Below are 14,258 nucleotides of genomic sequence, written 5' to 3' on the forward strand. Positions count from 1 at the left end.
ATGAAAATTTAGATGAAGAAGTTTATATAGATCAACTTGAAGGTTTTTCAGTTGAAGGAAAGGAACATAGGTGTGTAAGTTAAAGAAATCTATATACAGATTTAAACAGGCTTCCCGTCAATGGTATCTTAAGTTCAATGATACCATTACTTCATTTGGATTTAAGAAAAACATCATTGATCGTTGTATTTATCTAAAGGTAAGTGGGAGCAAGTTTATATTTTTGATTCTGTATGTTGATGACATCTTGCTAGCTACAATGATTTTTGTCTATTACACAAGACTAAAAAATTTCTCTTTAAAAATTTTGAAACGAAAGATGTGGAAGAGGCAACCTATGTGATTAGAATTGAAATATTCTGTGATAGGTTATAAGGATTGTTAGGGTTGTCTCAGAAAGCATACATCGATAGAGTTTTAGAGAGATTTAAGATGAAAAATTGTTCAACAAGTGTCGTTCCAATTCAGAAAGGAGACAAATTTAGTCTTATGCAATATCCTAAAAATGAATTGGAATGCAAACAAATGGCAGCTATTCCTTATGCATATCTTGTTGGGAGCTTAATGTATGCTCAAACTTGCAATGGGTCAGACATCAGTTTTGTTGTCGGAATGCTAGGTAGGTATCAAAGTAACCCGGGACTTGATCATTGGAAATCTACAAAGAAAGTGTTAAGATACTTGCGAGGAACAAAAGACCACATGCTTACTTATAGGAGATCTGATAACTTGGAGGTCATTGGGTATTCAAATTCAGACTTTACTAGATGTGTCGATACTAGAAAATCCACATTTGGCTATCTATTTCTCTTGGCTGGAGGGGCTATATCATGGAAAAGTGTGAAACAATCGGTCATTGCTGCATCTACTATGGGAACTGAGTTTGTGGTATGCTTTGAGGCCACGGTTCAAAGAAATTGATTGCAGAACTTTATTTTAGGGCTTGAAATTGTCAATAGTATAGCTAGGCTGCTGAAACTTTATTGTGATAATTTTGCAGCAGTCTTTTTTTCAAAGAACGACAAGTACTCTAAAAGTGCTAAACACATGAAATTGAAGTACTTTGTCGTTAAAGAATAAGTTCAAAAACAGAGGATCTCAATTGAGCATATTAGCACCAATCTTATGATTGTAGATCCACTAACGAAAGGATTGCCACCGAAGACATTTAATGAACATGTCGAGAGAATGGGCATCGTTGGAAATTATCATTAACATTATTATGTAATTTATGATATTTATGTATTGACACTTTGAGTTCATTTATGTATTGTTTTTACAAAATATTATTCCTATCATAACTATTGGTACATGTAAGTGAATAAATTATGTAATTATCGAACTTCTCATTATGTGTCATGTTAGGTAGGGACTAATATTGTAGTACATGGAAGGAATTATATAGAAATGATGGTGTAAAATCGTCATGACTCTTATTAGTTTTTACTTAATGATGATATATTAAGTGACCAATGTATGATAGATTTTAGCTCATGATATGCGCATTATATTAAATACCACATAACGAGGCGATATTACACGGGTCAAGTGGGAAAATGTGAAACCAATTAATTTCATGACCCATGTAATATTAAAGAATTAATTTAAAGTGGTTAATATTACTAAAAGCCTATTGGCCCATTTGAGAAGTGGCAATTTTATAATTGTCCACTTTGATGGAAAAGTGGGTAGTTTGATGGTCCATAAGAAAATGCCTCTTTCTGCCTATATACATGAGTGAAACTCATCAATCAATTCATTCAATTATAGAGAGGAAAATGAAGAGAACATGTTCTTTAATTTAACAGTTTCTTTTTTGCAAATTTAAATTTCTCAATTATTGCTATGGATCAGGGTATGTTTCTTGATAAATTAGCTTATATGTAAAAATCATGAATTTTAAAGATCTTGATATTAGAGTTTAATTGTTTACAATGGTATCACATACATAGAAGAGAAACATTGTGTAGAATATTTATTTTTTCTCTTTCTCTTTCGTTTTCACTAAAATTCACTATTAGTAGAGTCGGCCCTGAGATTTTGTATGCCCTGTGTGAGATTGTAAAATGGTGCCCCTTCAAGAAATTAAAACATATATTAAAAAAAATATTTCAATAATATTATTTCATTGCAAAAATATGATATTTAAATATTTGTTTTTTTACATGCATGATCAAGAAAAACATAAATAAAACTCAAAAGCATCTCTAGAACTTTATCAAAATTCATATGTCATCAACGAAGTGTGAGATTGTAAAATGGTGCCCCTTCAAGAAACTAAAACATATATTAAAAAAAATATTTCAATAATATTATTTCATTACAAAAATATGATATTTAAATATTTATTTTTTTACATGCATGATCAAGAAAAACATAAATAAAACTCAAAAGCATCTCTAGAACTTTATCAAAATTCATATGTCATCAACGAAGAACCATCCAAGCAACTAGCCTCTTCGTGCAATTCCATGTAAGCAAACCTTGAAAAAAAAAATATATCAAGAGTAAAACTTGAAATGTAACAAATTATGTAAAAATATTTATTCTCGTATTTTTTGAAGCAAATTCACTAATTAAACTTTCGTAATAAATATTTTCAAGAAAGTCTTGATCCATAGATATCAAAGTTAATCCATTCAACCGTTCTTATAACATGATTGATTGCAAATAAGATTTTAATAACTTCAATTTTAAAAAACTTCTTTTGAGCAGATGCAACAGTAACATGAATTATCAATAATATTCTATAAGCAATACATGTATTTGGAAAGCAATGCAATCTTTTCAAATAAGTCAATATATTAAAAGCCGATTTTATTTCTTTTGGTAAAAGATTACGCAAAACTTTTAACTTTTAAAATAAATCTTCGCCATCAAGATTGTAAAAATTTACATGTCTTAAAACGATATCGAGATGATCGCAACATACTTTCAAATTAACATCATCCAATGAGTTTAACTCGTTAAAAGAAAATAGAAATCCAATTTTTTTTTCATATGAATTAAATTGATCAAACTTTCGTTCCAGTGATCAAATTGCTTGATTTACTATATAAAAGAATAATTGGTTCTAAAAGAATCTTTAGGTGATTGTGCATCATTTAAAGTAGCATTTTCATCTACTATATAAAAAAAAAAATTGGTTTCTCTCCTCTTTGCCTCAATTATCTTTGAAGAAATTAAAAAAGACGATTGGTTTTTTTAATTCTTTTCTTGAAAAAGAGGATTCGAAAAGGTGGTTGCTTAATTTTTCTTTCTTCTCTCAGTTCTCTGGCTGGCTTGATCTTTTTTCGACTTTTCCCTTTTCCCTCACTTTATTTAAGGTAGAAATACTATTTAAGAATATTAAATTCATGGAAATTATAATTAGTTAGTCACATTATTCTTAATTTTAATATCTTATGCATAATAATAAAAAATTTATATTTTAAAATTAATATATATTTTAAATATTTAATTATTAATAAATATACAACTATAATAAAAAAATTGTTGGTGCCCCTACAATTTTGATCAATGTTAATAGGACTGCAACATAGAACTAATTATTTCATTTTTCTCTTATCACAATTTTGCACTTACGAAAAATTGTCAAACTTAAACATCGATCTTTCTATTGGAAAATATTGTTGACAAAAGAACAAAAGATAAGTCAAAATAAATAAATAAATAAAATGAATAACCTTGCCTTGAATGGTGAGTGGAAAATTATATTTTCTTCTTTTAGCCATTATGATTTTGGCACGCTAGGGGGGAAATAAAAAGGAAAGAAAGAAAGGAAGGAAGAAACTTGTAACAATTGAAAATTGAGGATTCGAATGTAAGAAGAATTAAATTACTCAAGTACTCTTTTAAACAGATAATAAACATTATAGGTGAATATTTTCAATTTCAATATGATTATATGCACATACTCACGGGTCAAGTTTTGGAAATAATAGAAGTAATTATGCTATTTACATGCTAATAATCCAATATCGATAATAGTTGAATATAAGAAATAAACCTCACTAAATTATTTATTAAATTGATCAAGAATTTTTAATTCTAGTATCAAATATTCAAAATATAATGTAGGGAAAAAAATGACTATGAAGCCGAACACAAATTTAAAATATTGCAAATCTATGGTATAATAATTTACAACGTAATTAAACCTAGTCGACATGTGATCACACTTCACAAATTGTAATTTTATGTAGGAAAAAATTGTTTTAACCTTAAAATTATTTCAAGAATTGTATTTTTCTCAAAAATCATTATATCAAAGAAACCCTCAAAGGTTTTTCCCAAACTCCTATTTTTTTTTCCTGAGTCTGTTTTAAAAAATAAGATTCTCCTTAAAATTGCAAAATCTTGAATCTTGTTAAAATTGCCTACTCTTAAAAATCTGTATACAGATTCACAATTATATATAGTGATTAAATAAATATGAAAAACAAACATGTAAATAATTTGGTTGATATCAATTATCTCATTGAATAATATTTGTTGATCTCATTTTTTGTACCTTTAATGTGGCTAACAGATCTCAAAACCTCTCAAATCCACGTAAATTTAGGATTTTTTCCTAAGTACAGGAAAAAATTACAGAATTCATAAAAGATTTTGAAATGGAAAAATCATGTCCGTCTGTATTTTATGTTTTTTTCCATCTTTGAATGATGTTTCGACACCTGTGTCTATGAAAAATTCCCTGTGCAAAAACATGTACTTGTAGCAAAACTCGTAAACCTATTCCTACACACTAGAAAAAATCATTAACCATACGTGACATTGTTCGATGGTGGGAGAGGCTGCGCACATTTCACGATCAAATCAGATGAAGTAATAGATATGTGAGTGTGGGAAATGCTTTAGACGAGAGCTTTTTATGTATAAAAGAGGTTCATCTTTGTGAGAAACATTCATGAGAAAAGAAATCAAAAGTCATATGTTGACCGCGCAAACTTGCATTATTATTGGAATGGCATATTGTATGAGTTATTATAGTAGGAAGGGATGAATAATAATCTTTGGATGAAAAGATACGTGGCCTTATTCGGACGATTGTGACCTCCTATTATATCACTACAAGAAATTTATGCTTTCCATATTTGTAGGAAAAAATCTTTGCAGACGAAAAATTTTTGTAGGCACATTTGTGAGGCAAAAATAGAGGGGAAAGGTATAAGACGACAATTTTTTTTAAAATTTGTGGGCTAAAGTTTTTCCCTACGAATTCTTTGGTGACAAACACAATTCGTCGTCTAAGTTTTCCCCCGACAAAATCATTCTTCTGCTAAAGTTAATTTTACCCACAAAACAATTACATTTTTCCCTACAAATTATGTAGGCTAAATTGTGTTCTTTCCTACAAATAAATTTTGTGGGAAAAGAATATTTATGTCAACATGGCACATATGATTTTGTGGGCTAAACCCTATCTACAAATAATTTTATGGGGAAAAAATATTTGTAGGTTACTTTGAAAGAATTTGTAGGGAGAAATTAAATTATTTCATATATATTGTAATAATTTTTTTAATCTTATTCAAAATAATATAAAAATGCCAAAGACTATAAATTAATTAAACATGTGTCAATCAATGTAATATTGAATCCAGAATATTTTACCAGAACACAAATACAACAAAATTTATAGTTCATCCAAATCCAGACTAGGTAATTTTCGATTCAGGCATCCAGTAAAAGAGTAAATAAAAAAATGACTAGTGATTCAAAGAAAATACAGTACTGGGTTGATCATTAGCAAGCCTACTTTTGAGTTATGTAGCTTGTAGCAATAAAATCATCATGGTGCTTGTTAAGGTGGATTAAGTAATAGATAACACATAGCCCTTCTAACCGTTTCTTGACCAGTTCACCGAGAATGTCTTGCTAGATTTTTCAATAAACCTATATAAGAAGAAAGTCTTCTTAACACTCTATAACAAAATATAAATAATAAGAGAGAAGACTCAGCTTTTTCACACTATTTTAATTACTCTTTATTTCACCACCTTGAAGAGTTGTTGAGGGATCAAAAAAATACATTTAAAATGTAGAATGAAAATGTCATGCCATTATAAGATATTATTGTCATAGCTATCAATTCAAAGGCTGCTCCTGGGAACTTAAGAAACAAAGATTAAATTACTTCAATCCAACTTTATCTTTCTATGTTGTACACAAGATTTTGTTCGACAACTTAAAATAGACATACATTGCTGGAATAATAGTTTACCAAGATCAGAACTTCACCATAATCAACCACGTACCTTCATAAACAAAATGCCTCTGTACTTTGAAACAAATACACAATCTTAAGAAGCTAAACAGAAAGATTAAGTCCCTTCTTAAACTAATGTAACTCCAAGCATAATATTCGTGAGGCAAAATAACCTGACAATCCACTTATTACCTTTAGCATTTAAGATATCACTGGTTATAGCATGTCTAGCTTGTGCTAAGTAGACTAACCCCATGTAATAATGCTAAGATAGATCATAAAATCTTCCTAAGAAAATTCGGGTATATTTAGCTTTCACTAATGAGGCTGTACCATAGACGGTCTGATCACATTTCAAGTTCTAAGTCTATGACCCTAGGAAAAAACATTTTCCAGTCATCTGAATTATAGGAACATAGTACCATTCTTTATGGTATTTCTTATGAATTTTGAACAAGACAAATAGAAGTCCCACACGTACAAAGGCATACATATACAATTAGAAAATCACACACAATAAATCGCTTAATTTACGAGTTAGAGAAGAAAATGGGAACAATACAGCTAAGCAAAATAGATCCCAGCAAACAAAGCTATTTAAAAACAAAAACCAGGAAAGTGAAAATTTGCACACCTAAGAGTTCTTAGATATGAGAAAGTAGAAAATGCTGTATACTCCTTATCCCTTGCATCCTATCCTGAGGCTTTCCCCTATCATCCAAAAACAAGCTTGACAATGAGCCAAAATAAGTGCATTTCGTAAGAGCAATTCCATTATAAATAGCAGTACATTAATGAATACACACATATATGCTTGTTGCTTGAACCTTGAAGTTTGAAAGTAAGAGAGATACAAGTTATGAATAGAGATTATACCTAGTTCATTATCTGGGTTGTGAAAGATAACAATTAGCTTTAACATGCAAATGGCCCTGTCAAAACCTCCACGAAAAATTGTTGTTCATTTTTAATGGTTATTTGTGCTTGAATTCTTACATGAGCTTGCTTTGCCTTCGACTCTTAGCCATCAATACTAATGAGTTTAGATATCTAGTATTTCATTTGAAACAAATATCTAACCATCTACATAAACAAGTTGAAGTGCATTTGATAAACAAATAAAGATAACCAGAATACTACACATGATAACAAAGATATTCCCCACATTTAGACTTTGGCTCAATTGACAAAGGTTCATGTAATGTCAAACTTAATCAGTTAAGAGAAAAATACCTGTTGAATACTAAGTAAACTTTTAATAACAATGTTGATCAATAGTTGTATTTACTTATCATGGCTATTGTTTTGTTATATTTAACTCCATCAATGTATTCTGATTAAGAACTTTCCTATTTATGCTCAAGTGATGGAAAGCTTGAGGTAGTAGTTCCCTCTTTTGTGCATTACTTGAAAGTCCTAGAGGGTGCTGGTAGAGTTGAAATGAAGTTTGGATAGAGAAATATTTCCCAGATTAACTTTGATAAGTAAATACTTGTTTAAGTTTTTCTTATTGACAGTGGAGGACTAATTTGTTAATCACATTGTTTCATAATGAACATTAGGGAGAAAAGATTTAATCTATAGAAGACTAGGGATTCTTTTGGCTGGTATCATCTAGATGAGGTGATATTTCTATAAGTTGTTACATAAATTTATCAAGATGGCCTGCTTTTAATCAGTCTACTGTTCATTCTAGTCTTGTTTTTCAGGTAACGGAACTATTTATTCAAAATGTTCTCTAGGAGCATTATTTAAGGAAAGAAAAAAATCTGACTCATTTCATTGCATTTATGGAAATATGGCGTCAGGGTACATGATGTCAGTTAAACTAGAGATTCCTAGGTTGAAAGTGAAAAAGGATTGGTATGTGAGTTAGCATCCAGACCCTGTGGATCGTTCCCATCCAGATGTACATGATGACCAGTTGATGTAGGAGGCTATTATGGAGTCACTGACTCGTAAGTATATTATTCATTACTTATCAAAATTTAAACAACATATGCAGAATTGAAAAATGAAACTGAAGGCCAATAATATCAACTACATGCGATGGCAAAGAAAAAAACAACAACGTCACACAGCCAAATAACAAGTGTTACCTTCATCCTTAATTCCAACCATAAGTTCACCTTCTTCCCTAGTTACAACCACTGAGAAGGAAATCTAATTAGAGCTACATCTCTTGAATAGGTCGTTTAATAAAGTGAAGAAAATAACACTGCATTAAGAGTAAAATAGCATAATAGTGAACCTTGTTTTTGGGAAAAACACAATTGTTTCTACTCTTGGAGCTAAACTGAAACTTCCACAACCAAAACTTAAGGTAAAAATGTTTCCTTCATCACTAATAATCCAATGACATGGGAGATTTGATCGGAAAGAGTCGAAGGTGGGCTATGGGTTTCAGTAAAACTAAAAGCATGTGTTTTAGCCAAAAAAAATGGTGGATAATGGAAGTGTATGGAGAAAAGTCCTTTTCTAGTACAGGATTGTTGATCCTCATCCATTATTTGATTTTAATGCTGTAAAATTTTGTCTCAAAATTAAAAATCATAAGTTTAGTGATGAAGAAATTAGAATGTTGAAAGCATTTAAAAATAATACTTAAATTGTAGAATGCATCAAAGTAACCCTCCTTGGAGCTTTCACCACAGGATATGGTTCGGTTCATCTGCCAAGAGGAGCATTTTTGGTGAAAATATTGCAAAACGAAAGTTATTGAGATTGTGAGCAAGCAAACATGAAAAAGCAAAGTAGAAATGACATTGAAATTACTTCAAAACCACTTAACACAATGTAAACACCCAAAATCATTTGAAATTACCTCCCACATTTCCAAGGACGGGGTTAAAATAACCTCCGTCGCCACAGCCAAGTTCCCACCTCCATCTCTACCTCCAGAACTGCGGCCAAGCATCCCCACCCTACCACAGCCAAGTCTCCAAAAGCCATACAACCAACCTCTTATTGCGGCCAAGACGTGAACGAGAAATTGTGGAGAGAAAGAGGAAGATGGGGGGAGGCGACACATATGAGAAGAAATGGGAAATGAGGTTAGGGTTTGGCAACCTTGAATATGATGTGCACGGCAAAGAATGTCTTAGATAGAGAGGGAAAATGAATATTTTACAAGCAAATATTGAAATTTTTAGTTGGAAGCAAAAATATAAGTAGGCAGGAAATCTAATAAGAATAAAAATTGATATATTTTATTATTTCATATAGATTCCAACAGAATCATCTTTGGAAAATTTGTTGGTAAAATACTTAATTTATTATTTACATATTTTCTTTAATTTTTTCCAACGGAATAGCAACGAAATTTTATCAAGGGAAAATTTTTGTTAGAAATTCTGTCAATAATTTAACATGTATGTTTTAATAATGATAAAATAATAATTCATTGCTAATTTATTTTTAATTTGTCGTTAACAACAATGGAAGTTGTTCATCACTAAAATTCCGTCTCTAATGCCACTATTTCTAGCAGTGTTCTGTGTTTTAAAAATTTTGCCTATTTTAAATTGGAAAATTTTCCTACTAATTATTAGCCTACAAACAGATCAAATTTTTTGTAGGCTAAAGATGTATCTTGTCCTTCAAATTTTATTGTCTGAAAAAAAAAAATTGTGGGCACAAGTCCTTCCACTATTAAAAATTTTGAATCAAATCATAGCCCTACAAAATGTCTTTTTGTAGGGAAAAGTGAACTCCGGCCACAAATTTTAATTTGTCTGTGGAACTTTTGTAGGGAAAGTATATATTTCTTGTAGTGTGTGTATCAATTAGACATAAGCATTTAATGTTATTACTTTTTTGTTACCCAAAATATCTAACACAAGACTTAAACTTGACCTATTTAGCTGGATGGGGTGGCAGGAGCAATAAATTGTTACATCAATCACTCACTGAAGATTGTACGAAAGACCTTCCACGGAGCCCCTAGCAAAAAACGGGGTACGACTCTCCATATGCCTTAGTGAAAGAGAAGTAACAATATTTTAGTCATTTCTGTTATTATAACAAGTTTAGTAAATATCTAATTACTTGTCGGCTCCGCGATGCAGCGGAAAAATTATATATTATATCAAAATGCTAGTAGGAACAAAATGTAGAAAGTGTTAGATTTAAAATGGTGTAAAGATATATTTTATTTGTACCCCTCATAATTTATTAATGATTAATATCCATACTTACATTATCATAATAATAATTCTCAATGATTGTCATTAAAAATATATAATAACATTGACAGAAATAATGTAGATATCAATTAAAATGATACGACCGTCCACTAATTATATTTGATGTTTTAAAAGCATAAAGCATGATTGAACGACAATGTCAAATTTAAAATTTTCACTGGTTTAGACTTAGATGTAAAAAGGAATAAATTGTGGCTAGATGACAAGGAGCATTTTTTTGTAACATTGATTATATTTTAATTATGTAACATATTGTTTTCCATTAAAAACATAATATTAATTTTAAAAACGAATTACAAAATTAAGCAAGATATCCAGAAAAAGATTCCCATATCTTTTATTTTAGTTATATATAATCCAATGGAAGGTGGTCCACTAGGCAAAACAAATAAGTTTGGCTCTATCATTGTACACCAATGTAAATATGAATTGATTCACCTAACCTAGACTTCTTTCTATTCCTTTTTCATCTTTTTCGTAACTCAAATTTAGTGGATATTGAAATTTTGCTTGAAGTTGTCTTAAAGAGATAAAATTATAGATCGGAGAGAAAAATTTCCTCATTTTCACTAGGCTGTCGCTACCTTGGCTTTCGAGCAGCACCTTCAGATTTTCAATAGAGACTTGGCGCCTGCCTAGCACTCACTTGCAGCTTAAGAGGCGGGTTATCCAGTCCATGCCCATTTCGCATTTTAACGCGTTTTTTGAACTTCTATTCATCTACAATTTGAATTTTAGGACTTATGACTTGTATTGAGGCCATAATATTCATACATCATCTTGAGAGCTATAGATATTAACCGAGAATATTGGAATCTTATTTTAAATGTAATTACTATTGATTATAGTGAAATTCTCTTCCTCTGTCTGTGGTTTTTTCCATCTCAAGTTTCTACATAAATCTTAGTGTTCTTATTGTTTCTTATTTGTTTCATTATTGTCATTATCTTGCGATCAATTCATAACATTTTTGTGCTTGATTAATCATATTCTAGTTTTAGTCAACAAAAGAGCATGAAATATAAGTAGAATGAACAAAATCAGACCAATTTACTTAGGGTCCGTTTGATTGCAAAGATATAATTGAATTGAATTGAAAACGAATTCCAGGGAATTGAATTGCTTTGAAATTGTTTTCCTGAGAATTGTAAATTATTGTGTTTGATTAGGATAATTTTTCATATGAAAAATGTTGAAATAAAAATGTCTTTTGATCTCCATTTGGCTTTGTTTTATATGAATTATGTTAGTAATTCAAACAATTTACTTATGTGTTAAGTATGTTAGAAATTAAAACTTTATGCTAAAAACTAAAAAATATTAGCCTTTCGCAAGTTTTTACAGTTTTTTCAACTAACTTTTTCTTCTTTTTTTCTCTTGGATTTTCATTTATGGTACTAATTCAATGATTTTGAAGAATATTATTCGCCCTTATTTATTTATTTATTTATTCACGTCTTCTATATGCCATCTAAAGTTCACCCAACACAAGCTAGCCATAAGTATAATAATAATAATAATTTTTATTTATTATTATTATTATTATTATTATTATTATTTTTTTTCATATTTCAACAAAATTTCAGTTTTCCTCCTCACAACTACAAAGCATGCTTTCATAGTGAACTAACCCGTTGAAAAACTTAAGAATTTAACATGAATTTTATCGGTTTTAAATTTGTTTTCAACACTCCATTTACATAAAAATTATTCAACACTCCATTTATATGAAAATTATTCTTCTATTAAAAGCCTGACATATAAACAAGTTTTATAAATATATGACAAGAAGATTTTAATTTAGCATCTTTACAAGGTTGATAACATGTAGAAAAATATCATCTAAAAACGTAATTGATCAAACATCGTCAACAACACTCTCCCCTCATCTTTGTCATCACTTAGACCGCCACACACGAGCCCTTTATCCAACATCCATCATACCATCCATACGCATCAATGGTGGTGTAGAGCCCCTTTATAATTTGTATGAACCAAAATAGACATGCATATCGTGACATGCCTCTATTAAACTAGATTGACATAGGTGTAGAGATTCAGAATTCAAATAGATATTATGCATATAAAATATTAGCATATAAAAGCATCTTCAATCGTGGTGTAAAATAGATTTAAACTGTGATTTATATCTACAAAGTAGTCGAAAATTTCTTCAATGAAGAGACGTAAAGAAAATGTAAATTGCATTTTTCGACAGAAAAGAAAAATGTAGATTTAGAAATGCTCATTGCAGCAAAATTTGAATTTAAATCCATTGAGATATAAACGATAATGCAAAAGTGATTTCGAATATACAAATTTTACGCCATTATTGAAGACGCTTTAAAAGAATTTAGTTAAAGTTTTAATCAATGAACATAAAAAAGTATTCACAACAATCAAGATTTTTTCTTCTTCTATAAATTTTTTTTTGTTTTTGTTTTTGTTTTTTTTTTTTGTTTTTTTGTTTTACACTGACCCAGCACGCCCATAGTCTAGCGGGCCATCAATAATATATTTTTAATTTTAAGAGAACCAGCTGTCCCATTAATTAGTAATATAAAGTAATGATTAATACTAAGTTTAATTAAATAATTAATTAATCAATGTTTAAGAGCTAGGATACAAGATCCATCGTTCAATGTCGACCTCCTTGGTGTGGTGACAGCTTGCTGTTATGACTTAAGATGTATTTAATTTTAATAATTCTAAAATATGTGTAGATTAAAAAAAAAAAAAAGGTTGAACCCCAACCTTAAGAGCCTCCACCGACACTGCCCTGAACCATCGTGGAGGAGGTAAATCACAGAATGTGCCTCCCAGGAGTCAGGGTGGAGAGCACATGCATAGACCAAGGCTGTTAACCCATATGGTAACTCCCGCTTGCAACAAAGCCAATTCCACCTTGCGGGGAATCGAACTCTGCACACTGTCGCGCTGAGCCCTATCCGCCCTCCCCTTTGCCACTGGGAGATATGCCCTGGGGGCTTAAAATATGTGTAGATTAAAATGTATTAGGATATGTCTAATGTTCACATTAATTACCTTTCTTAATATTTATGAATCATTTCAAATCGTACACGTAGAGAGAATCTATTTAGGAATTCAACGTTAATTACCGTTGAGTAACGCGTTTCACTTTAATTTTATCATTAATCATATATTATTTGTAACTTTCGACTTGATTTTTTTTGAGATTGTAGTTTTCTGTTCTTTTCAACAACAATTTAATTTTGAGATGACGTCTCAAGGCTCTTTCATCATCATTCTTCATCAATCTCGAATTAAAATCGTTATCAAAACTTTTATTAAGATCAAACAAGTATCGAATTCACATAAGACGTAATTGTTTTACCGTTTTAATTAATAATTTATTTAAAAAATACCTTTCAAAACTCTTTCTTTATCATTCTCCATTGATCGCAAACAAATCCCTTATAACTTCTTCAAATTATACTAATTAATTTAGGGACGATTTCTTGCAATTTTGTAGTAAAGAGTAACCAACTTTCTTGATATTTATGTCCCAATAACTATATAGAATTGGCCATTAAGGCACACGTGTTAGAAAACTACACCGTTGACCAATACTGACTGTCAGTCAATTTCCCATGTTCCTATGTGATCTCGCCAACTGGACCGGACCTACTTTTCCAGAGGCCGTGATTACACGTGGCAAAATCATAGCGGAAGACTACCAAACTCTTCTTTCCCTACATACTCCGTACTCATTTACACCTCCACACAGGCAACTGTTCTTGATTCAATTCATCCATAATAAGTGCAATTTTAGTTCAGTTTTGCTTTGTGCCATTCCAATTTTTTTTTTTTTTTTTTTT

At 30.4% G+C, this 14,258-nt stretch overlaps 1 long non-coding RNA gene across 1 annotated transcript; it reads right to left on the minus strand.

The window, feature by feature from the left end:
• Positions 1-5,580: 5,580 nt before the first annotated feature.
• On the minus strand, positions 5,581-9,327 carry LOC111399727. The gene is made up of 3 exons (XR_002703782.1): positions 8,314-9,327; positions 6,849-6,925; positions 5,581-5,901 (listed from the first exon to the last, which is right to left on the minus strand). It is a non-coding gene; the product is annotated as an uncharacterized LOC111399727 (long non-coding RNA).
• Positions 9,328-14,258: the final 4,931 nt, after the last annotated feature.

This window comes from Olea europaea, chromosome 9 (genome assembly GCF_002742605.1).
Source record: "Olea europaea var. sylvestris chromosome 9, O_europaea_v1, whole genome shotgun sequence".
Taxonomy (NCBI): Eukaryota; Viridiplantae; Streptophyta; class Magnoliopsida; order Lamiales; family Oleaceae; genus Olea; species Olea europaea.